The 27,396-nt window shown below is 34.2% G+C and overlaps 1 long non-coding RNA gene across 3 annotated transcripts in view; it reads right to left on the bottom strand.

Moving 5' to 3' along the window:
* LOC102156931 overlaps window positions 1–27,116 on the bottom strand; it is a 73,190-nt gene extending 46,074 nt beyond the window's left edge. For 2 of the 3 annotated variants that reach the window (XR_005363204.1, XR_005363203.1), the window contains exons 1-4: window positions 26,664–27,116; window positions 18,486–18,600; window positions 14,117–14,193; window positions 12,638–12,933 (exon numbers count right to left, since the gene is read on the bottom strand). This is a non-coding gene — a long non-coding RNA (uncharacterized LOC102156931). The remainder of the gene's footprint in view (window positions 1–12,637; window positions 12,934–14,116; window positions 14,194–18,485; window positions 18,601–26,663) is intronic. The other variant, XR_005363205.1, reaches the window with a different exon arrangement.
* Between the last annotated feature and the right edge of the window lie 280 nt (window positions 27,117–27,396).

Here is a 27,396-nt window from a genome sequence, read left to right as displayed (position 1 = left end):
CCTATCTCTGATCACAGGACACCAACAATCTGTTTTCTGTCTCTAAAGGTTAGTTTACCTTCTAGCATTTCACATAAATTGATAAAAAAAAAAAAACTACGTACTTTTGTGTGTGAGTTGTTTCACTCAGTATTGTATTTTTTTAAATACCTCACTACAGTAGCATGTATCAGTAGTTCAATTTTTAATTTTTTAACAAATATTCCATTGAATATACCATAGTTTATATATGTACCTGATGGTGGATATTTGAATTCTTCCCAGTTTTGAGGTATCATAAATAAATGAATAGGGCTTCTAGAAAAAATAATTTTGCAAGACACTTTCTGGACAAATATTTTGTGTTAGGTATTCATTTCTCTTAAGAGTAGAATTATTGAAGAATGCCTGGGTGGCTCAGTGATTGAGTGTCTACCTTTGACTCAGGGCCTGATCCTGTGATCTAGGATCAAGTCTTGCATTGGACTCCCCCACGGAGCCTGCTTCTCCCTCTCCCTGTGTCTTTGCCTCTCTCTCTCTCTCTCTCTCCCTCTGTGTCTCTCACGAATAAATAAATAAATAAAATCTTAAAAAAAGAATCTTGAGTCATATGGTAAGTTTATGTTAACTTATATAAGTAATCACCAAAATGTTTCACAAAAATATGTATGAGTCCCAGTTGCTGCATAGCCTCCTCAACATTTGCTATCATCAGTCATTTTTTTAGTTTTAGGAGATCTAGTAAGTGCGAGGAGTATTTCAGTTTTAATTTGCATTTCTCTAAAGACTAACGATGTTAATCATCTTTTATGTTTTTAATGTCTATTAATGCCTATTAATGTCTATTTTGTCTTTTATGAGGTATAAACCTTTATCCATTTCTAATTGGGTCATGTGTCTTTTTCTTATTAAGTTGTAAGATTTTTTATTATATTTGAATAAAACATTTAAATATATGCATGTATAATAAATAAAAATGAATATAAATATTAAATATATAATAAATATTAAAACAGTATATCAAGGTATGAATTGTGAAATATACATGCATTTTCATATTAAGGGTATATTTCAAACCAAATATTTCCTAAGATGATTAAGTTCAATTTAACACTCTTTTTCTTTTATGATTAGTGTTTTTTTGTTATCCTCTGTTTATGAAATCTATCATAAAGTCACATGAATTCTTTCTTATGTGATCTTTATTGTTGGCTTTACGTTTAAGTGCATACTCAATTTTAAAATAATTTTTATATATGGTGTTAAACATGAGTTGAGATTTCTTTTTTACATATCAGGATTTAGATATTCCAGTACCTTAAAAAAAAAAAAAAAAAAAGACTACATTGTCGTGTTTAATTCATTTGTTAGTTTTGTCAAAAATCAATTGGGAATATTGCGGGCACCCACTGCTACACTTCTTTCTGTTCCATTTTTCAATATGTCTATGTTTATAGCACTGTCAAGTTGTATTGATTATTGTAGTGTTAGAGAAAGTCTTAAAATCACATAGTTTAACCTCTTTACTTTGTTCTTTAGCAGATTGTTTTGGCTACTTTATTTATTTGCACTGCCAAATAAGTTTTAGAATCAGCCTGTCAATTTCCATTAAAAAAAAAAAAAACTGATCTATGGATCAATTTAAGAACTAAAATCTTAGCAGCATTTAGTCTTCCAATTGATGGTCATGGACTATCTCTCAATGTATTGGTATATTTTTTATTTCCTCTAGCAATGTTTTTTGTTTTTTTTGTTTGTTTGTTTTTACTAAAGGTCTAGTAAATATTGGGTAAATTTTTCCCAAACATTTCATGACATTGTAACTGTTTTTTTTATTCAGCATTTTTTATTGAAGTATAATTAGCAAACTGTGTTTTATTAGTTTCAGGTAATGATTCAACAATTCTATACATTACTCAGTGCTCATCAAGGTAAGTGTACTTTTTTAATCCCCTTTATCTATTTCGCCCATACCCTAACCCACAGGAGATGAAATGAAATTATAGGGATCCCTGGGTGGCGCAGCGGTTTGGCGCCTGCCTTTGACCCAGGGCACGATCCTGGAGACCTGGGATCGAATCCCACATCGGGCTCCCGGTGCGTGGAGCCTGCTTCTCCCTCTGCCTATGTCTCTGCCCCTCTCTCTCTCTCTCTCTGTGACTATCATAAATTAAAAAAAAAAATGATAAAAAAAAAAAGAAATGAAATTATAGGTCCGGGCGAGGTCTCCGAAGGTATTAAAGAAATTGACAGTGCAGCCTTTTGAAAGGAAAACAGAATTGTGTTCTTGCTTGTTTTATACGTTCGAAGTTTATCTTTATTTACACAGTTATATTTCTCATCATTAATTATTGAATGGTAGAAATTTAACATTCTAATATTTCTTAAGACTTATTTCTTCTTTGAGTACATCCTCTAGAAGTTACTTAATTTTTTTGTCTTAAAATATATCCTTTAGAATAGTTTCTTTTTTAAAGTAGGCTCTGAGGACATGGAATCCCTGAGACCATTTGTCAACTGTTTTCTCGCATTTTCATAGCTTTCTTACTATGCCATCATTTGCACTGATAGTACAGAAGCAATGATGGGGATACCTTGACAAAAAATCCAGACATTGTTGTTTTCTAGAAGCCATTGTATTCTTTACTACAATATACTGCAGTAAATATTAAATGCTAGATTCACTTCAAAATGTTCTTGATAAAGCATGCAATATAAGCCCCCATTTTCTCTTGAAACTCCAAAAGTGATAACAACGTGTTTTAAATAAGGCATTAACCAACAAGTGTAAAGAGATCAGAAGAGGGAAAATAAAACGATAAAGCTATGAGATTTAGAACGTAGACAGATAGGTAGAAACTCCCTTAGGAAACAGTTTTCAATCTTTTCGTTCGTTGCTTTGACAGTTTTGAAGGGACCTAGTCAGTTATTTTATAAAATGTTCTTGAATTTTGATTTATGTGATGTTTTCTCATGATTAGAATGGGATTGTTTATTTTGAGCAAGAACTCTAAAGGCAATGAACTCTCCTCAGTAAGTAAATACATGATATTGGTATGTTCTATTTTTGGTAATGTCAAATTCGATCACTTGGTTAAGGTGGTATCTGTGAGATTTATCTATAATGTTCTTATTTTCCTTTTGTATTTAATAATTATCTTGTGAGAAGATTCTTAGATATTATGTAAATATCTTATTATTCATCATACTTCTGCCAACTACTTTATCATACAATGATGGATTTTGCCATTATTACTGTGATATTTGCCTAATGATGGTTTTCTATTTTTAATTATTTCCATATTTATTAATTGAAATTTTGTTGTAAGGAAAAGCTGTTCCACAACTTAATTATTGATTGATTCAATTTGTTAATATCAATGTGGGCTTAGGAATAATCACTTTATTCTTTAGGTTACATATCAATTCTATCATTATTTATTTTGTTGCTAAAATTGTCCCAGATTTGGTCATTTGGATCCTTTATCCTTTAGACATGCCTCCATCATTTGTGGAACACTGCATTGCTGTTTCTGGTACTATAAGATATTTTAACCTTATGATGTGTTTCATTGACCTGACCCTGGAGATAAGTGTTTTCTCCAACAAATCCCCGTTATTTGGAATGGCATTAGATACTGTGTGTGGTACTGGCTTTTCTTGCCTTCTGGGCCCCTCAGTGGACAGAACTAGGAAATATATGTATGTATAATACATTAACACATGCATACATATACATCTACATTTATCTCTCAATCAATCTGTAGATGTAGGGAGACAGAGAGCCAGAGAGCCAGAGAAACAGAGTATGAATTTCTATGAATATCTCCAATTAAACCTCAACAGGATGGGGTTCATTCTAGCCACCCTCCTTTCTCTATTTGTTATTTTTATAGAACATAACTCTCATTAACTGTAATAACGTCATCTACTTCTTCTTTTTTTTTTTTTTTTTTTTTTTTTACTTCTTCAATCTTAATATACATATAAACTACTTTTAGAATTGCTACCCCATGTCCCATGAAAAATAAATTGAAAAAGTAGATCATAATATTTTTACAGCTATTTTTGTCTTTAGCCATATGGTTTATACTCAGATTACTACTTGCCAGCCTTTCTTAGGCTTATTCTTTTCTTCACCTCTCCCTTTAGTGTGTATGGTATTCATTTGTAGTAAATTAGGTTCATTGATTATTTTTTAAATTCCATTTTAGATTCCCACCAACCACAACCTGGTTGATTTTAATTATTTATTTATTTATTTGGGGGGAGTATGTGTAATATTCACATATTTTTAAGAAGCAGAGCTATATAAAAAGGATAATCAGATGAATTTCTATTCTCATCTTAATACACTGCAGCCCCGGTGGCGCAGCGGTTTAGCGCCGCCTGCAGCCCAGGGTGTGATCCTGGGGACCTAGGATCGAGTCCCACCTCAGACTCCCTGTATGGAACCTGCTTCTCCCTCTGCCTGTGTCTCTCCCTCATCCTAATACACTGCTCTCATTCCTTCATTCTCTCCATTACACCTCATGCTACAGGTAACAAAATCTCATTACTTTCTGGTTTGCCCTTCTTGTATTTCTTCTGCTCTTTTATTTCTTATATTCCTTTTTTTTTTCTCATATAAGAAGGGCAGTATTAAATAGATATGCTTGCTTTTGATACCTTAACAAAATATCCTGGAAATAATTTCACATCAGTTCATAGAAATCTTCTTCATTCCTTACTACAGTTACATAGTCCATTATGTGGAGGTGTCATTGTTTATTTTTTTTAAGATTTATTTATTTATTTTTAGAGAGAGAGAGAGAGAGAAGGAGAACAGGGGGAGGGGTAGAGGGAGAAGAAGAATCTCCATCAGACTGCCACAGAGCACAGAGCTGATGCCGAGTGGGGGAGAGCTCAGTCTCATAACCCTGAGATAGTGAACAGAGGCGAAATCAAGTCAGACATAATCCACTAGCCATCTAGGCACCCCTGTGTCATAGTTTATTAAAACATTATTCAATTTAGAAATTTAGGTTGTTTCAATTATTTGAAATCCACCAAAATAATTCTGCAATGAATAATCTTGCATTGAGAAAGTTTATTTTCATATTGTGGGAGATATATCATCATGGTCGATTTCTAGAGGTGGAATTGCTCTTTTGGGAATAAGTACATATATAGGCCTCTTATCTATTGCCAAATCCCACTTGAGAGGGTTTTACTGCTTGTATTCTAACAACCAACGTATAAGATAGTCTATCTCCCCAACAAAATGTATTGTCATATTTTTAAATTTTTCACTTTTTTTGAGAGACAGTACTTCATTAGTTTGATATGAATTTGTTTGGATTTTTCATGTTATTTTTATATCTTTTATTGAATTGTATTTTCATATGTTTTGCTTATTTCCATGTTTTTTTATTCTTTGTTCTTTAGTTTTTAAGATTCTTTGTATACTAATATTAGTCCCCTTTCTGTGCCATACATTACAAATTTTCTCTTTCAACTTATCAGAAGTCTTTTGCCATTGTTGATGAGAATTTTGCTGTTATTGTTTTGCCATGCATATTTTTGCATCATCAAATTTATCAGTTAATCTCAAAATCTTTGGATTTGAGTTATACATAAGCATTGACTCCTGTATTCTTCTAGTAGCTATATGGATTCAATTTTTTAAATATTTAGTTTCTTAATAAATTCATAATTAATTCTTGTGCATGGTGAGGAGCACAAAACTAGTTGTGTCTTTCTTTTTCCAAATAGCTACACAGTTGTCCCAATACCATTCATTACAAAGCCCATCTTGGTCCCAGTGATTTGAGTTGTTAACTTTATCATATGCTAAATTTCCATAAGTACTGGGAACTATGTCTTATCTGGATTTTTATTCCATACATATAATTGTACATTTATTTATTTTTCAATTTTATTAATTTATTTGACAGAGAGAACACAAGCAAGGGGACTGGGAGAAGGAGGAGTAGACTTCTCCCCTGAGCAGGGAGCTGTACACAGACTCCCAGGACTCTGGGATCATGACCTGAGCCAAAGGCAGATGCTTAATGCACTCAATGAGCCACCCAGGTGCCCCATATATTTGTAACTTTAGTGTGAGTACTGTTATGGTACTGTTATTTTAAAATCACATGCAAATACATATATCAATTATATAACCTATGTTTTATTAAAAAGGAAGTAATTTTTGAAAGCCAAACCAATCAACCAACGGAAGTCAGAGAAAAACTGTTTTTCTAAACTTAGACAAGGATATTAAAATAGTGTTAAGAATATCCGTATTTATTTTTTTCCAATGTCTCTGTTTCCAAACTGAAAGAGTAATATGTATTCATTTTCAAAAGATATTTTCTCTTGTTTACATGATATCATTATCTAGAGCAATAGCAGCTGGTCTTACTGTGCTCTCACCTGTGCTAAAATTCTGAGCATATGGCAATTTGAACTGCAAGATTTATTTTTTAGACCAGAGTGCAATGCACATAAATGGATCTTTTGGAGAATAATAGAGCATAATACCCTCACTTCATTAGATTCAGTGGGACCAAATTATATTTTTACCATCATCCAACATTAGGGATTAAGACCATATCTACACATGCAAACTAAAGGAATTAAGTAAACATGTGGATAATTTGAATAAAAAAGGAACAACATTGCCTTAAAGAAGAGAATATTCTAAGAAGGCTTTTGGTAAAATTTCCAGGCAACAGCCTTAGTTATATTTGATTTAGCACTTGTAGCCATTAAATCATAGACTATGTTTGTGAAGTTGGTTAACTTTATAGGTTAAATCTTGAATACTGTTCTATATATTTTGTATTATTATTGCTGGTGTTTATACCAATTAAAATACACTGCATTTGCTGAAATATATTCAAGGGAAGATAATATTAAAATTTACTTAGACATATTATACATTAAAATTGCTCCATCATTTCCAAGCTTAAATGAGCTCAGAGCAGCAAGTAAAATTTCAAAATCTCCTTGGTCTTTGTGAACATATAAACCAAGTAGGTAAAATAAAAGTTACACACACAAAAAAATGTTTCAACTATTTTAGAGTAATACAAAATTAAATACTTTATCCATAAGAAAAGGTACATGACTAATACTGGATTTTCAAAAAATTTATATATTTATAAATTAAATATGAATTTATATTCTGGTTTGTAGGCAGGTTGCATAAATTTGGAGATTAGATTGGAGGTAGTCGAGCTTTAGAAGGTCAAAATCGGGATAGACTTATAAGAATATTAAAATGGTATTGTTCATCTCAATTATACTATTACATTTGAAATATAGAAAATATCCCTTTAAAAAGGCAACATTGACTCTTTGAAAATAAAATATGCTCACATATCTTCTGCAAACATAATATACCCTGCCCTGTTAAAATTACATTTGTTGGGCAGCTAAATTGCTTTTGATGTTTTTATTACAGGCAGATATGCTCTTCCATCACTTTCATTTTATAGTAATCAAGGATATGTATTGTTTTATTATGCATTATGTTTTGAGCAAAGAATGGATAAAAGGAAAATAGATTTCACTGAGTCTGAGAAGCTTAACTATTTAAGAGGAAAGTGTTTTGCTTATACTGAATTAGTGTTAGTTTAAAGAAAACAACCATAGCTGACAGCAACACTTTCACCAGCTATTAAAGAGGTTGAAACAGTTGACAAGAAGGCCTACTTGCTACTCCTGAAGCAAAAGAAAAGGTATTTGCAGCATCACACTTCTGCTTGATTAGAGACAACCAGGTTGAACGCATAAAGAAACAAGCTGATACTCTAATATAACCAAGTATTTCACATGAAGTCGAAATCAAAGTCTGCATTGATTTTAAGATTGAAAAGAATACTTAAAGGCTATGGATTTGTTATCAACTGCTACATATAAAAATGACCCCCCCCCCCCCAACTTATATGCTTTAATACAACAATAAACCTTTCTCATTACACAGTTTCTCTGGGACAGGAATTACATTAGAGCTTAGCGGAGTGTTGCTGGCACAGGTTCTCTGCTGAAGTTTATTAAAAGATAAAATATTTAAAATTCTAAGAGTTTATTTGAGCAAAAAATCAATTGGAATGGACAATATTCAATCTAACAAATAGAAAGGAGCTCTAAGAGCTGTACAAAATGAAAAACTTACATAGGCAGAAAGGAACAGGCACAGGAAGTTATACTAGGCAAAAAAGTGGGCTGATTGTAACGAGGTTACTTTCCTTTAGGGAATGGCAGGGGTTTATCAGGCAGATGACCTAAGTAATACTGATCAGGGGATTCCTGATTACCTGGTGTAGGACTCCCATTCCTGAGAAAGCCAAACTTGTGCTTAAGTCTTTGTTTGGTGATGTGGGACTTAACGTAAGGAACTCCATTTTGATTTTGGACCTGTAGTCTAGTTTTTAACAAGTTGTCAAGATACAGACAAGCCTGAACTACATTCATGTGAAATCCTTGTTTGGGGCTGAAAAATCCACTTCTAAAATGGCTTACTAAAATGGCTAGTAAGTTGGTTCTGGTTGTCCTGGAGAAACATAATTTACTACCATGTGGCCTTTTCTGCTGGGCTACTTGAGTGTTTTCACAATATAGCAATTGACTTTCTTCAGAGCCCATGGTCCACAAGACAGCAAGGCAGAAGCCACAAGGACTATTTTGAACTTGCCTCAGAAATCCACTTTCATTTCTTCAATATTCCATTAGTTAGCTAACAGGAGAGAACTATCCAAAGTGGTGGGAACTACACAATGCTATGAACAGTAGGGGAGAAGGACCACTAAGGGGTCTTGGAAGTTGCCTGCCTTAGATTGGGTCTTTAATAAATTAATGTCATTATAAAATTTCTCTGTTCTTTATAGAAAAAAAAAAAACCCAAAACAAAAACTTTTCATTTTTGTTTTAATTAAAAGTAGATAATCACTAAACACATGCTTTTAATACAATATGTTTTCTGAAATATTAAGTAAGAGATACTAACAAATCAATTTGCAGGACACCTGGATAGCCCAGTCAGTTAAACGTCTAACTTTGGCACAGGTCATAATCCTAGGGTCCTAGGATCCAGACCCCGCATTGAACTCCTTGCTCAGCAGGGAGCCTGCTTCTCCCTCCCCTTCTGCCTGCTGCTCCCCTACTTGTGCTCTCTCTCTGTCAAATGAATGAATAAAATCTTTAAAAAAATAATTTGCAAGATTTCTACTTCAATTAATTGTATGCTTAGGAGTCTACTGATTATAAAAATATACAGCTCTAGGAATAAAAGTGTTGCCCACTTAAATACATACACATTGCCTCTATACCATAGCTGTCCTATTCTATTAGAACTTCTATGAAGGCAAGTTCTTTGTCTTCTATCAATGCATTGCCAATAGCACCTACATAGTGCTATACACAGAAGGCACATATTAATGCTAGTTAAATTATATTAAAATTTTAGGACACATTTTCTGACAGCAAACATATTAACGTTCATGCTGGCCTTGCTAAGATGTAATGGCATTTGATAGCATGCCTCCACAGATTCAAATTAAAAACTATCTTAATGCCTGGATTTTTATTGTGTCAGCACCGACTGGAGGTAGGTAAGTCTCATCCTAAGCAAATTATGGAGTAGGCAAAATTATTCTGCATTGCACTGATCTTTTCCAACTCTTGGTTCATTTTTCCTTTCATGGTAATCTCTGTCTTTAGTTGGGCTTAGAATTCATCTAAGGTGAAGAATTGTTTTGCCCAGAGTCTTCCTAATATCAAGCACTGTGTCTTTCATCAAAGTCTGAAAGGATCTGACAGATCTATTTTGTGAGCTTTTGCATTCTCAGGGGGCTCTTTTTTTCTTCCCCAGGGGTGATTTTTCCTCTTCAGATACCCAGTGTTCCCTTTTCTTTAGCTACCTCTTTTGAACACAGAGAAACACTGTCACTCTATCTGTCATGTTCACTTGTTAATTGATGGATTTTCTTTGAAATAAAATAGTTGCTGCCAATGTATTACCTAAACCAGACAGTGCACTTCAAATGTTTCATCTCTGAGCGGTAAGTCTGATAGAAACCTTTTAAGCATTCCTGACAGCCAGAGGAAGGCATTAAAAAGGGTTCTTCCAAGGTATTTCAAGCCCATAGACACACACCAGGAAACAGCCTAGCTTGGGCTTCAGAAAGACCATCCCAGCCACCACAGCTGCCAAAGGGCCTAAGTTACAACCTCTTTAAATTCCAGGACATTCCCTACCCTATCTATCTTGCATAGATGTGTCTGGAAAATAAACTTCATAGAGAATTTCTCATACCTTTCATACTTTTTTGTTTTGCTAGTCAAGCTGTAGGGATCTTTCCTTCTTCTCCTTTGGACAAAGATCATTTTTTTTTTCTATGATTTTTAAACATTTTTCTACCTCCTTCTAAAGTGCTGATACATATTTTCTTTATTTTCTTTATTGTGTCTAATATTCTGGTGTTGAAGCTTTGACAACAAAACATGTTGCTGGGATGTGATATATCTTCTTTAATAATAGATGCAATTGTACCATGTAAATTATGAAAATAAATTATAAATATACAGTGCCTACTAATTAATCAATCAGAAATAATTGTTTAAGATGCTTATTTTTTTCCCCTACAAAAATAGCAAACAAGGGCTGCCTGGGTATTTCAGTCAGTTAAGTGTCTGCCTTCTGCTCAGGTCAGGGTCTCAGGGTCTTGGGATCAAGCACCGAGTCTGGCTCCTGGCTCGATGGGAAGTTTGCTTCTCCCTCTCCTTCTTCCCTCTCTTCCTCCATCTGCTTCTTCCCCTGCTCATGAACTCTTACTCTCTCAAATAAAGTTTTTTTAAAATAATAAAAAAAGAAATAAAAATAGCCAATATGATAAAATGAGAATTATTATACGGTGTGATAAATATAATAATGCAAACAGATTAAAAAATGATAAAATTTTATAGCTGGGTTTAGATTCAGTTGAGGTAAAAGAATTAGACCTTAATACTTGCCTAAGTGTGCATAGCTAAAAGAGCATTAGGGCTTGAAATACCACAAGTCACTGCTGATAAGGTCCTCAATAATTTTCAAAATATCTAAGATTTATGTGGGGAAGGAGTGAGCAAGAGATACTGAACTGAGCATCTACACATGTAGAAAGAAGGGCCAGAAAGGGAAAACCAAAATGAATAATGAGTCAATGAGTCAGAAACAGTGGGGCTAGCCTTCAGCTACTACTACTTTAAGAGGCCTAAATATTTAAGCAACACTATGAAGGCATACTATGTGTCAAGCTCTGTGCTAGCATCCTATTCTCTCAGAGTTTATAGTCTAATAGAAATAGAAAGAACCCAGAGATATAATCACATAATAACACCTGATAACATAGTGAAAGAAATATGATTATGAGAAAATATTTCTAACATAAAGTATTTTTAGAAGTATTTGAAGAGCAATTTATGTTTATACAAACTAAATTATCAAAGCATCAAAAGCAAGGCATCCAAAAAAGAAAGCATATCAAATATATTAGCAAGTGCTGTGCCATGTTTTAAGGCCTATATGATAAAATAACCAATGTCTGTTCTTTACTTCAAATAAGAAAAGTGGAAATCTTACAGGTAATCATTTTCACATATTAAAGTACATAACCCAGGGGCACCTGAGTGACTCAGTCAGTTAGGCATCTGCCTTTGGCTCAGGTCATGATCCCAGGGTCCTGGGACAGAACCCCACATCAGCTCACTTGACAGGGAGCCTGTTGCTTCTTCTCCTTATGCCCTTCCCTCTCACTCATATTCTCTCTCACTCACTCTGTTCTCTCTCTCAAATAAATAAATTTTTTAAAATATTAAAATATATATATAAATATATATATAATAACATATATAATCCATATATAATCCTTTGGTATACCTAGCAAGGAAATTACTATCTTGGCTACACATTTAACTCCTAATTTATATCTATCAAAGTGTTGTGAGCACGCCCCAACATTGGGAGCTCTTAGTACCATTTCTAAGGGTCGTATTTCCTTCCTATCATGCAGTGCATGCTGCCTGCCCAACATCTGTTCAGATGTTCATCAGGGCAGCGAACAATGGGAATTTCATATCTGTACTCTTGTTGTTTACTCAAAGGGAGGACAATCAAAACCTAACACTGTCTCGAATGTGGGGGAGAGGGAGCAGAAAGAAGGAAAAATAAGGAATAGAACAATACTGCCAAACTTAACTTGCTAATCAAACTTTGTGCTTTTCAATGCAGTAAAAAAAAACAATAGAAAAATTCAAAATAATGCTATTTTTTTTCTTTCTTTTTCAGACTGACAGAGAGAGCATGTGAATAAGGGAGAGAGGGAAAGAGAGAATCTTTTTTTTTGAAAGCGAGAATCTTAAGCAAGCTCCGCACCCAGCACAGAGTCTGATGCAGGGCTCAATCCCACAACTCTGAAATTATGACCTGAGCCAAAATCAGGAGTTGGACATTTAAGCAACTAAGCCACCCAGGTGCCTCAATAATGCCAGCTTCTATTTTTTTTGGAAAGATATAGTTATATTTTATAAACTATCTGTTGCATATATATTCATGTAATTTTAATAAATATTATATATTTTAAATTATAAATTTTAATTTTGAATATGGTAAATATCAATAGATATAACTCACATAGCCAAATCTCTTTGGGGTCCACAATAATTTTCAAGAGATTCCTCTGATCCAAACCTTGAGAATTGCTGGAACAAGCAATCCAGTAATTTCACTGCCTATTTTAAGAGGAAAATTCTTTACATGTTTAACAAAGCTTTGATAATCTTTTGTGTTGGATGATCCTTCAGTTGGATGATTGGAAGTAGTCCAAAACACTTCTTAATATTTTCCATAGCAATCAATAGTCAATATCTCCTCTTGAGTCAGACTGTATCTTTAAGAGGAGCACTTTTCTCACAAGCAGTCCTGCTACTCTGGAGGATTTCAAGCATACAGAGATGCAATTATTTTTTAATACCAGTAAATTACCCAGCATCAAAATATCTAGTTTTAATGAACAAAAGTTAATGCATATTAATTTCAGAGATTTATAGGCAGATCTGCAGCATATGTAGATAGAACACTATGATGTTCAATAGTTTGCATTGGATAGTTCCTGTACAACTAAAACTGTTTGCTGACCATGGGCCAAGAACACTACACTCTATATAATGATAGCCTCCTTCTCTCCCCAAGGATCCAAAGTCATTATGCAAGGAATATTCTTTGAATCAGCACCAATTGCTTTAACTGCACCTTTATGAGGTTCCAAATTGCTCCATAAAATACTTCATTAAATAAATTAAATGTTCTACTCTTCCTAAAAAGAACAGTCTTTAGTCAAAGTTTATATTACCCTCTTAAAGACCTAATTTTTGCTTTCTACTACTGTCTGCAGCTTTTTTTTTTTTTTTTTTTCTGTCTGCAGCTTTGAATAATCCCACTGAGCTACATGCTCAGTAGGGGTTTAGGGTTATAAAACACACAAGCTTGTGTTGATATGTCTTATCCTGTGGAAGAGCCTCTAGATGTCAACCTTACTAGTTCAACACTGCCTTTAAATGTGAGCAAGAGAAGCAACTATTCCGGGATCTGCAGTATAGAAAGTCTCATTTTGGACTTTCTCTGACCAACTTTCCACCCCCTTTGCCAGAGGGAAAAAATGGTTGCAAGGTCAAGAGATATATCCAACCTGAAAATATACTCCCCATGTCTAGACCACGTATACCAAAGGTCTCAGAATTATTGGACAAATTACTCAACTTTGTTTCTAGGACCTGTTCTGGCCTCTCCCCTGGATCTTCCTTCCAAAAAGATGTATGTGTATTCCTAGTCCCAAGAGATAGCCAAAGGATCAGAAGTTTATAGGGTTTGAATACAGAGATTAGGTATTTAAGGTTAAAGTATCCATAAAAATACAAGAGAGGGCCTTCCTTCCACAATATGGAGCTAGGTGTGGGATTTGAAGGGGGCAAGGTGTCATTCTAGCACAGAATAAAGAATGTAGTTTATATTCTGCTTGATTGGTAAATTTTAATATCAATACATTATTATTTGGGCCTCCATTTGTACTCTTGCCCTAAGCCCCCAAAATTTTGGAGTGGGCCTGAGCCTTACCTTTCTCTTTTAGGAGATACTGTGATTCTTACATCCACGGTAGTTCACATCTAATCGCCAGATAAGAAGTCAGTGATCTGAAATGTGAGCAATAGAAAATCAACATCCATAGATTTCAAGTATGGCAAATAATGACTAAAATTTTAGTTCACTAAAGAGACAACATATTGTTATCCCTTAGGATATGGAAATTACATGCTAGAGACTTACTATCAATCCACTTAGAAAAGAGATCTTATCTTGAAACTAATAATATATTTTATGTTGACTAACTTGAATTTAAATAAAAAGAAAAAGAAAAAGTTACCCCATACATATACTTATTATATGTATTTTTGAAAGGCTTTGAATAAAAAAAGTAAAGTTTATAGATAGGTCAATCAACAATTATCTTGTTAACAACAAATGCCATAGTCTTTTTTTCTCCTAAATTCTTAGATATAGCTCCTCTTCTAAGCCTTCTAATCTGGCACCTCAGAGTGTAAAGGCTTTGGCAGCTGTATACAAATGTGTATTAACTCTTCCAACGTCTCTTCACTCTCTTAGCTCTCCCAATTGCAGGGACTGAAGACAGAAAAATTGTTTGTTTTTATGTATATCCCTAATTGGTAAATAATTATTTTCACATATTTTAATGGAAGATAGTCAACTATAGTACATAAGTGTCAGTTTCATTCTGCCTTCTCTAGATGACCAGAACCATAATATGGATTTTCTTTCTTTCCTGCAATGTCCCTACTTCCTTCCAAAGAAAATTATATTGTCCAATTACACAAGCACCTCCAAAAAAAGACACATCTCTAATTTATCTCTTTTGGTTTTCATTCTTTTAGTATTTATTGACTGCTGTCAGTTACATAGTGTCTTGGGAACTGGAGATACAGCAACAAACAAAACAATGCCTTTTCTATCAAGGAACTTAGATTCTAGTATGTGCACAATATGTGGAAAAGGTAGGGAGAGGTATATTAGTAAACATACAATATGCCAATGAGTGTCAAGTGTTTTAAAGGAAAGGGAAACAAATGAAGATGGAAATGGAAGAGCAGGTGCTATTGCTTTGTTTTATAAAGGGTGGCCAGGAAAGTATTAGAGATAAAGTGATAAGAAGTGAGAGAAAATCAAGTGTATAATTGGGTTAAGAGTGTTCTAGGCAGAAGAAATAGCAAACGAAAGGGTGAATGTGGCTACCATGTTCTAAGAAGAACAAGGTCACTAATGTGTGGCTACAGTAGAAAGAATGAAATGGAGAGTCAAAGAAAATTAGGTTAGAAAGTTAGAAGGAAGAAAATTCATATTAGGACTGTCTTACTCTGAGCCACTGGAGAGGTTCATGAAGAGGAGTGAATAATATGAGGCTTTAATATGATCATTCTAGGTTCTGCCTTGTTGGTAGAATTTGGGTTTGTAGTAATTAGGATAGGCCAAGTTATAACAAGTGATAAATATCCTGAAAACAAATAATTTGCAACCTAAAACTAGTTCTCATTTGTCCTATATCTATATTCTTGGTCAAAAGAAGATTATGTCCATTGCAATTACTCAAAGACCCAAACCAATGGACTTGTTTTCATAACCAAAGTATAAAGACAAAGGCACGACAAACCATATATTGACTCTTCAAGCTTCTGCTACTGAGTTCTACTATCACTTCTGCTCACATTTCACTGGCCCATGAAAATCATATAACCTGACTGCTTTGAATTGGGTAAAGAATTTCAATCTACAATTTGTCCAAAGCAGAACAGACATTTTCAAACATCCTAATATGCTTCCCTGATGATCACAAATATTTAGTTTGCTCCCTTCCCCACATGCAAAATAACCTCCTAACACTCCCCAAGAAAGTTCAAGAATTCTGTCTAATAATATTATGATTTAAGAGCAGAAGTAAATATATCTATAAAAGTCCAGATGTGCCACTTCTTGTTCTAAAGACCTAGAAATTAAAAAAGAAATAAATACACAAAAATGCTCTACCATCTACCCCTCTATCCTATTCCCACTGGATTCACAGAACAAGAATAGAATCACTTGAATAAATATTTCTGGTAAGGAATAGGAAGAATGGACATGGGGAGGAAGCACTTAGAAGTCACCGAACCATAGAAATTCTCCATTCCCACTGAGTGGCCACTGTGAGGGTTAGCTACCTGAGAATAGTGCTCAAGTTTATAGTTCTCAAGGGTTCTGGGCTCTGACCTGTATACCTTATCCTCAGTGTATACATCTGAAATGGATATAAGAAAATGTTGTCCATTTAGCAAGCTGAGCAGCTTGCTAAATCTTCTTTACCACCATAATATTTGGGGTCTGGGGACTATATTTTAAATCTTTAATAGTCATAATTTCACAGGCTCGTGGGGTTTTCAACAGTACAATTATTGCAAAGTTACAGTCACCTAATTCCTAATATTTACAGTCATCTTCATGTACCAATAATCCTACTTAAGTTGTTTTGGAGATGTGCCCTGCTCTCCAGACTTTATTGTGAATATAAATTTAACAGATATCCTGGGAGAGGCCCATCCCTAGTATTTTTCTCTTGACCTTCTGGTGCAACTGAAAAGACTTATGAGGTAAAGAATTCATTCATTGAGAGACTTTAACAGGTGGCTGATGGCCATTCTTTTGTTTTGGCCCTTGCTGCTGCCAGGCTGAATTTTAGCCTTTTGTTTTTTAAAAGCCTTAACAGCTTTCTTTTTACTATCTGGAATTAGAAGTCAATTGCAACTTTATTCTGCCAAATCCCACATTTCAGAACTCTCTTTAATCTCTTTCATTCTTTCTTGCAAGCCAACCAATTGTTTTATCTTTTTCCTGTTGTAACATGTCAAAATGAAGTCGAAAGTAAGAAACTAGTTGTTGATGTTCACTTATTCTCTTGCGTAAAGCTACAAGCTCAATGGGTAAAATACTTGCTTTCCATGTGACCATAGGTTAGAATTTTCCCACTATATAACATGGATTACCATCCATCTGGCCTCCAATAATATTTCCTTGACACCTACCACACAATGCCATAACCAATGCCAAATATTTTTGGGTTTTGTTCCTGTTCTGGCATCTCCTGGAACAATTTATCAGTTAGGATAGGTGAAGTTAAACTGGTTGCACCCTGAAAGTCTCAGAGGCTTGAAGCAAGAAAACTGATTTTTCTCTCATCCTACAGATTTACTCATAGTCGGCAAGGTTGGGGGGCTTATAATAGGAACCATAGTGAATTGATTATGTAAATTCCATTAATCACATTGGTTCTTAATGCTACTGCCCAGAGAGGATACATGTACATTCTTATACATTTCATTGGCCCATCAAGTCACATGAGCAAAACAGAAGTTTAAGTGGGGGAGGGGAGTAGATTTTTATTATATGGCCAGTGTGAGAAAAGTGACATTAACAAAAGGTCCTAATGAATACCACTGTGGATAGAGATGGAACAATGAAGACCATGTAGAAAGGTACTGGAATAAGGCATAAGATGGTTGTGGCATGGATCAGAGGGTAAGAAGGGTTGTGGTAAGAAGTCATCCAACTTTCAGTACAGTTTGAAGAGAGATCTAATAGTTTTTGTTAATAGAATGGGGTATGAGAGAAAAACTGAGGAGTCAAGAATGAGTTTTGACCTGAACAAATGAGACAGAGGTGTGTCGCAGATACAAAGATATAGAAGGAGTCATTTTGGGAGGGAATATCAAAAATTCAGTTTTGTGCATGTTAATTTTGAGAACCATACTCTGCCTTTGGCCCTATACAGGTAATGGTTGCTGAAAAGAGGCCCTGTCTTCTTGATGGCTCTCTAGTTATACCTGCTCTTTAAATCTAAAGCTGAAACCATTCATGCTGCAGGCAGTCTGGTGCACCTTGGGTTTATAACGATGCAGTCATCACTTTCATCTGTTTTCAGTGTTCTCTTACCCACATATATTCTAATTTTCCAAGATTTATGATGCGTTCCTACATTCAGTGACCCATAATACCTGCCAGACTAGAAGCTAATGGCATTAATTAAAAGTTCTTTATTATGCTGTCCTTAGAAAAATTGATCTTGGAGAAAGTGATCATTCTACAGCACTCCCAAAAGTTCTGGGTTATTTTTACTCTATTAAGCACTATTTCCTTTTTAAGCAGATCATGCATGTCTCACTTGTAAAGATAGAAAAATATTCCTATCTTGTAACTATCCTTTAAAAAATAATTTAGGCTCAGGAATTATTAAAATCAAATCTACCTTAAATGTCTCAGAATCTGGGTCCAGTGCTTCCTGACGTTTTGCACTTTTAGCAAGTATATAATAATATTACCATCCTATAGGCAACAATAGCATGCAGCATCAAAAACAAATTTTGATTTCAAATAGAACACTTACTCAGTCACACCTTTCAATTCTGGACACCCATTTGCAGAAGTAGCATTATTAGGTAGCCTCTTGTCTCTTCTGCAAAAATCCAGTTTCAGCACACTGTTTCCCAGGTTATTGGAATCTGTTTGTAGTCAGTATAAAGGATTAAAACCTTATGAATTATGGCCTGATTCATAGATCAACCACCACTCCAATGGCTAAAAGTGATGTTAACTTGTTATTCAGTATCCAGTAGTACTTGGCATTAATTACCCATAATTCCTGCTCATGCATCTTTACTAAGACTTTGTCAGTCTTCTTAAAAGTGCCTGAAACTTCTGACACAGCTCGGATTCAGTGTTTAGCCTCATTTCCTGGACTTCTACTGGCTTTCATCTGGAGCCTTTGTCAATTTCCCAGTACCATAGCTCTGAGGATATTCTTTTCTTTCCTTCTGTTTTTTTTTTTTTTTTCTTTTTCACAATAAGAATGGATTTCTTTTTGGGTAGACTCCAGAGAATATACTCATTCTACCTATATTAGAAGAAAGTGGTCAACACAAGTGGTAACTTACTGAGTCCTACACCTAACTCCACTCCAATCTGAAACTCATAATTTTCATATACCTACTGCCTTTACCAGGACTACAATTACTTCAAATCATCTCTTAACATCTGACTCTAACCTATGCATGAAGACGCAAATATGGGACCTCACCACAACCACACAATCTTATTCTTTTGTTTTGTGCTGTGCTGTTTTTTCTCTCAACTTGCTTCTCCTAGAAGGAAATTTGAATAAGATTAGGCTACTTCTGTGTTTAAGTTGGCTACCATTTCCCTGGCCCTGGGCTGCTCATGTAAATCAGCAATGTTTGATTTTTGATTTTGTGCCATGTATTTCCAGTACAGGCCACAATACTGGCAAAAAAAAAAAAAAAAAAATCTAATCTCAGGAAACTGCAAGTTCTTTTATCCTTTCCCTGCTGGGTGCTGAAAAACTTATGCTTCCATAGAAATTTTTGCCCTGCAGAAAACTTGTTCCAAATTCAGTAACCAGTCAAACACAGATGCAAAAGCCTTCCCAACTTTCACCCCATGTTCCAACTTAAAGGATCTATCTCTGCATTATCCAGCTGTGTATCTCAATCTCTAAGGCATTTGATTCTTTTCATCTTCCCCCAAGGGTGTTCAGTGTGTAGTCCAAATTCTTCCTTCCCAAGCACACCTCTTAGCCTCTGAAAAAATGTCTGAACTTTTTGTCATATTGTAATCATATTACCCAGAGGTCTTTCTTTCCCCAGGAAACAACAACAAACAAAACAAACTAGCATTCATTTTACATTTCATGTTAGATAAAGGAGTACATGAATCACCTTCCATATGCTATTTCTTCCAAATTCCCACATTCAGCTGGTTTCTAACATTATTAACCTAAGTTCCTGCACTATGCTTGCAGCATGCATGTTTGACATCATCTAGCTCCCCAAGTGGGCCCTTAGAGATGACCACCATCTTCCATAGACAAGAGATGATTATTGCAATTGCTACTCATTCTGCATGGTACCCAATTTTGAGCACTATTCACTGACAGTTTAGAAGCTCTCCTTGATTGGCACTAAAATTATAGTTTAAGTCTACCAAGGCAGAACATACCACAGTTCAGGAAGCAATGAGAGGAAATTCTTGCCTATGGCCCTAAAGTTTTAAAAATTTAAGATTAGAAATATACACAATTTACTACTAAGCAAATATGGTAATACATGAAATCCGAAGGATGTTTTAACAATGATAATAGATAACATATATCCGACATTATGTGTCAGAACTACCTAAGTATTTTATATTTGTTAGCTCAGTTAATCTTCACAACATCTTATGAGTTCAATGCTATTGTTTATGTAAGCGTGGAGTAGGAAGCTGGAAGAAAAGAGAAGTTTGGTCATCTGTCCAAGGTCACACTGTTGAGAAGCAATAAAGGCAGGATTCCAAAAAGGCATTTTCTATGAAGTTTCTTTTCAGATGAAAACTGAAATTCAGATGAGCCCCCCTTTCCTCAAACAGCATCAGGGAATCAGTCTACTTATGTCCCCTTCTTCCTGTGTCATTCTACTACTTACCCTACTCCAAATTCCAGAGTCCCCGTTTGCACACAATTTATTTCATCTCGTTTTTGTTTGATTTTTGTTTCTTTGATGGAGGTTTAAAGTTTAACTTCAATCAGATTTGAACATCATTTCTTTTGCTATTATTTACAACTTTTTTTCACTATTTTATTAAAATCCATTGAACAAGAAAGTGGCAAGTATGGGTTGAAGAAACCCCTAACTGGCCCAAAAAACTTTTTCGATTATGTATATGCATTTATGTGCATGAATCAACTAGTCCAAAGTCAGATGGAAAACAAGTGAAGTGAAGCTTTGACCTCAGGTGGCTTGGCCTCCCATCTGTGCAGTTAACTACTGATGGTTATTACCTTTCATATCGTCATCATATTATGATAATATAATCTACCTATATGGTGGTTACTAGGAGTATGGTTCTTAGAAAACTACCTGGCATATAGTGCTCAACATTTTTTGTTATTATAGCTAATGTTAAGGGTGAGATTATTCCTGATTGGCTTAAAAATGTATCACATTATACCTATTTCTCTGCTTTTTTTATTTTTTTTTATGTCTTCAGCTCTCCTCTTACTTTCCCTTACACTAACATGTAAATCTGATTTTTCAAGGAAATTCTATTATGCATTATTCAAGTTGTTAAGCAATTTTTAAAGGTTACCTTGTGTCCCAAAGATAAAGCCCAAGCTCCTTAATACCCAGCTTCCCCAGCTTCTCCAACTTCATTTATCACCAATCTCCTTACTCCAGAATGCTGAGTCATGTCCCATTTCCCTTGCCCCTTATTCCTCAAAGTTGACTCCTACTTTCCTTCTTTGAACTACAGTTCAGATGGTATGAGCCCTGCCCCTGCCTCCCATGTAGACAGGACTGAATGAAGACCCTTACAATGTGCACTCCACGAAGTATAGGGAAGATGCTTAATATTTCCCCTGCAGCATGCATTGCTCTGTTCAATAATAATCTGTTTATTTGTTGAGACTTCCACAAGCTTATGCCTTTCTCTGAGGCTAGGTGTATATTTGTTCTGTTTAGTATCAATAAAAGGCCTGACACATGATAATGACCCAAAATATTTTGGTAGAATAAATCAGTGTATAAAAAACTAATAAGTAACATTAATATCAGCTCTATGGAAGAAGAATAATACAAATGTTGGAGTTACAACCTGTACTTTTTTTTTTGTCATTTACAAAGCTGGATCGTTAATTACTAAAATGTACCACTAAAATACAAGGAAGGAGGGTATTGTAACTCAGAAGGCAAATTCACAATTATTGCCTGTGATAAGTAAGCAGAGTCAATGGAGTGCTGCCAGTCAAGGCTAAGAGAAAAGCAATTTATCCTGGAACCAAGAAAGATTGCCTATGATAGAGACAGAGATAGAAAAGTGAGTATGGGGAGAAGGCAGAAGGAAGGAAATGAGGAGGAGGAAAGAAAAAAGAAAAAGAAGTATGAAAAGAAAGGAGAGAGGGAAGGCAAGAGGGGAGGAGGGACAGGGAAATTAAAAAGAAAGTTCTATAGATACAATGGAAGGCAGATATGTGTATCTTTTAAGATAAGGTAATATATTAGCCTGAAAGAAATAATAACTAGGACAATCATTTTAGAAAAGAAGTTGTTCTACAGCAGAACCTAATCAATATGTATATATATTTTTTTCTGTTGTAAGTGTCTCTGAGTCTAAACAAAAGTCAACGCTACAATGTCTCTCTCCTCTTTTTAAAGACAGGGCAAGTGATTCACTGAATCCACAAAAATACTTTGTATGTTCCATGCATAAAATAGTGAACAAGAAGGATATAGTCACTTCCTTAACTGTATTTATAGTTCAGCTAGGGAGTGGGAGCTATGAATTATTTATAATGCTACAGGCATTGTGATATGTACTATGCATGCATTTTTTCCCATTTAACTCTTAAAATAATCATATAATAATGTTGCTATAATTATACCCATTTCAAAGATGAGGAGAATGAGGCTTGGAGGCTACATTGTCAGCCCTTGCTATCTATTAAAGTCACTAAGGGAGCTCTGTGAGGCAAGATCCCAAAAACAAAGGTAATGATTTATTTGACACATAATGCATCCTGATGTTGAATATAGTTGACCCTTGAACAATCAGGGGTTAGGAGTACCAACTCCTGTGCAGTCAAAAATCCACATATAATTTTTGACTCCCTCCAAACTTTACAAATATCCTATTATTGATTGGAACCTTTCCCAGTAACATAAACAGTCAATTAACACATATTTTGAATGTGATGCATTTATATACTGCATTCTTACAATAAAGTAAGCCAGAGAAAACAAAATATTATAATTATAAGGAAGAGAAAATAAATACATTTATAGCACTGTGCTGTATTTATTAAAATGAATCTAGATATAAGTGGACCTATGCAGCTCAAACCTGTTCTTCAAGGGTTAGCAGTACATATTTTTAAACTCCCAGTAATTCCAATATGCACACAATTTTGAAAACTTTTGGCTTAGGCTGAGTTTATAATTTACTCGCATTTATTTTACTAGTAAATGGTAATCCAGCACTCAAGATCCAAGTCTTTCTGATACCACAGCTGGTACCCTTAATCCCTTGCTATGTCTTAATGATATCAAAGGATATCAAGAATAGAGCACTGTAGATTATTCATTGAAACATACACCTCTTAATAGTCTAAAGATCCATGATGAATTAGACTGTTGAAAAAAATATGCATCAGGAGAATGGTATTCAAAAAAAGATACATTAGATATGAGGATGATATATCTCTATTGGTTTCTATGAAAAGGCTCGAAACAAATTAAAGCTAGCATTTTCACCTAGTAACCTGCTCCCTTCATGATGAAAAAATTCCTGACATGAGAGACACTCTATGGTCACTACCCCTCTCTGACTGGATATTGTAATTGAATACACTCAATGCTCTCCTTCATTCCTGGATGTTGAGTGAAAATCTCCAAGTGATACATTTCCAAGTGGTTTTCAAGAAATCCCTGATTGGAATATATTACAGCAATCTAATGGCAATATAATGAATGTTCCAAAGTAATATTTAAAAATAAATAATTCCAACCTCTTTAGAGGAATATATTTTAAAATATCAAGACACAAGGCTGTTTCTACTATATAAAACAAAAGAGTAAAGTGGAATTTAATGAGACCGTAGAAAAGCAAACCAGCAAAAAAAAAAAAAAAAAAAAAAAAAAAAAAAGTAGCAACCATCTTAAACAATGTCATTTCTCCTCTTACTCTCTACCATGTTTAAATTTGGTAAAGGTTTTTGTTGTACTTCATTTTCTCATGAACCATAACATCAATAAATTTTTAGTATCTAATGGAAACCAGGGAGTCAAGTTAGTCACCTGGAAGACTTCTAAAAATTCACTCATTTACTTCCTTCACAAAGGGGAGACAAATACATTTTGTGTGTAAACTTTGAGACAGAACTGCTATATTGTTTGAGAAATGGTTAAAGACTTACATTTAATTTAATTTTTAATATCCCTCTCAATCTTAAATCCTTAAATTCATTTTCTCCCAAATTCCACTCTACTTTCCATACTAACAAAAGAAATGTCAAAGTCCAATGATTTTTTTATTATTGTTTTATTTTTAATATACAGTTGATCATGAAAAACACCTGTTAAAGCTGTGCAAGTATACCTACAGGCAGATTTTTTTTTCCAATACAGTACTGTAAGTGTATTTTTTCTTCCTTATGATTTTTTAAATAATATTTTTTCTAGCTTACTTTGTTGTAAGAATATAATACATATAACATACAATGCATGTTTAAATCAATTAGTTGTGTTATTGGTAAGGCGTTGGGTCAACACTGTGCTACTAGTAGTTAAGTTTTGAGAGAGTCAAAAGTTATACATGGATTTTCAGCTGCACAGGGGTCAACACCCATAACCCTCAAGTTGTTCAGGGATCAAATGTATATTAGTGTTAAATGGATTATTAATAAGGCAAGACATTTCCTTATTTTTATGCATTTATTTGTAATTTTTAAATATTTTGAAGATAATTACTCTTATGGCAGGTTGGACACACAATGGATCCTCTATTCTACAGTACACCATGGTAAATGAGACAAAGCAGGAAAGCCAAGTATACAATCATAAGAATAAGGGGAATAGGAGAAAAGGTAACCAAAGACAAGAGATCCCAACAAAGCTTTGGAAAATTGAAAGAAGATAGAGGAATAAAATGAATTGTAGTTAAAAGAGTGGGGAAAGCTACTACTTATGTCTTTAAAAGGGAGAAATCTAAAAGAAAACAATATTCTTGGGACCCTGGACTTGAAGGTTTCAGAATGCAGATATAGGACATAGGCTGAAATTTGGGTGGTGGGTTGAAAGTCTGTACACAGAAAGGATAGACAGCCTCTTGCCATTGTGCTGGAGAACACATCACTCTACCCCTAGAAAATGTAGTCCTTATTCTCAATAGAAATTAAAGAGACTTTTTAAAACAGAGAACAAAGAAAAAGGTAGAAGGTATAAGTGAGGCACAAGGCTAAAAAATGGGGAATTAACTGCAAGTATAAGTAACCAAGGTCTGTTCACTACAGAGGATGAATTGCAGAGGATTGCAATTCCCAGAACACTGGATTTCAGGCAAACATTAACTAGAAATAGGGCCAGATACATGGGTATGCATCTTCTGTCATCTTATGGGGACCCACACTTAGAAGGATCACACTTTTATTTTAAAGCTCTGTGATTGCAGTCTTGAGGTTCTTAATTTTTTAACAAGGAGCTCTGCATTTCCAGTTTGCATTGGCCATCACAAATTTTGCAGGGCTGACCAGATATACATTTGCTAGAGAAGAAGAATGACCAAAGACAATAGACTTCCAGGTACTGGCAAACTTGACTACAAACACTAAGAGTCTAATTATTTCTTTCATATTTCATTCTCAAATATGAATAGATATCTAAAAATCAGCAGCCATTAGAGAATGCATATTACATGGAAGAAAGAAAAAAAGAACACAAAGAAAAATATAAAAAATGAATCCAGGGAAAAAAGAATACAGAGAAAAGAGAAAGACATTCTCTTGTGAAGAAACTATAATGAATAACTCTGAAAGCTGTAATATTGCATAAATAAAACAAGGACATGATAATGTAACAATGAATATTTGCAAACTAATGAGCTATTACAAATTAAAATATTATAACTAGAATGATAAATTCAATAAAAGCATTGAAAATAAACGAGGAAAAAATAAGAAGTTAAAATAGAATGATGAAACAATGAAAAGTAGGGGGAGAAGATGAAAAAAAATAAGATGAATATTCTAACAAATCCAAGAGATGACACATAGCATAATTAACAGAGAAGGAAGAAATGAGAGAGAAGAGCATTTCAAAGGTATAATACAAATTTTTCCACAACTAAAGCTCAGATGTATAAACACAAAGGCTTATTGAGAAGTAAAAAAAAAAAAAAAAAAAAAAAAAAAACACAGATTCAAAGTCAGTTGAATTTTAGGAGATCAATTAATTAATTGCATTATATAGTGGCATTTTCAGAGACTATACTATTAAAAGTCTATCAGAGAGCACAACAAACCCACAGACAAATGAGACGAATGCTCTAAGTAAAGACAGAGCAGTAATAAAACTGAATAGTCAATGAATGTTCATGACCAAATATATAACACATGTATACTGGAAATACAGAATTCATGCAGGGTTAGAATAACAACAATACTGAAGATAGTAACTAAAATTACATACATTTCACAGTCCTCAAGGAACAGCCACATCTGTTATTTTACTATTTAAAATGCAATAAAAATGTAAAGAGAAAAATAAGCTAATAATGTGACAATAGTTAAATGAACAGAGCCAAAGACAGTCAACATTCTTCTTTTGTTTCAATTACCTGGGTGTTTCAAGACAAAGGACTTGTATAAACTAAATTATTTGGATACTGTCTTTATATGTACACACTTATCAAGAGAATATGTAGTCATATAGTCCGTTTTCCAACTTAAATGGTAAAGAAAAAGAACATTAATTTTTAAAGAGATGAAAGCCCTCTAATGTTTTGCTGAATTACTTACCTTCTTTTTAATTTGAATCCTAAATTATTACTCTCCTCCAATCTACGAAGGTTTTCAATACAATCTCCAGCTATTTCAACAGTATTTTATGGTATCCCCCTCAAAAACGGTGTAAAACTGCTTCACTCTCAGTCAGAGCATTTGGGAAAGTCTTTACCATATGATTTCTGTCATCCTCTATAGGCTTCATTTGCATGAATTAAACTGAATGAGACATTTCATATTTTTTTGAAGTGAATTTAAACCAAATAAGTGGAGTGGAATGAAATTCTTCTTTCTCTTCAATTTCCCATTTCGTTCTCGGCTATGAAAAATCAGGTGGCCTGTTGTACACTTTGCTGTGTTCCAATTGAAGACGTCAAGCTGTTGAGCAATATGCAAATGAAACTCCCCTCAGGACTGCGTTTTCCTGCTCTTGATTCAAGAAAGATGACAATAAAAGTTTAATGTAAAGCCTTGTCACTGAAATGCCAAGAAATTCATATTTTCCTTCCTCACAAACTTCTGTATATGCTTGAAACCAAATTAAATTTCACTTATCTGAAAATTATTAAAAATTCCAGCTGTAAAAATGAAGACAGAAAAATCCTGGCTCCATTCAAAAATCAAGAAAAAAAAAATCAAGAAAAATGAATTCAACTTCTTTTATTTTAAAATTTATCAAAATCATATTCTTAAAGTCCTCCTCACTAGTGATTTACCACCAGAATCAAGGAATAATTTAATAGGGGTT

Source organism: Canis lupus, chromosome 8 (genome assembly GCF_011100685.1).
Source record: "Canis lupus familiaris isolate Mischka breed German Shepherd chromosome 8, alternate assembly UU_Cfam_GSD_1.0, whole genome shotgun sequence".
In the NCBI taxonomy this organism is placed as follows: Eukaryota; Metazoa; Chordata; class Mammalia; order Carnivora; family Canidae; genus Canis; species Canis lupus.
This window is presented reverse-complemented; position numbering and strand designations above follow the sequence as displayed.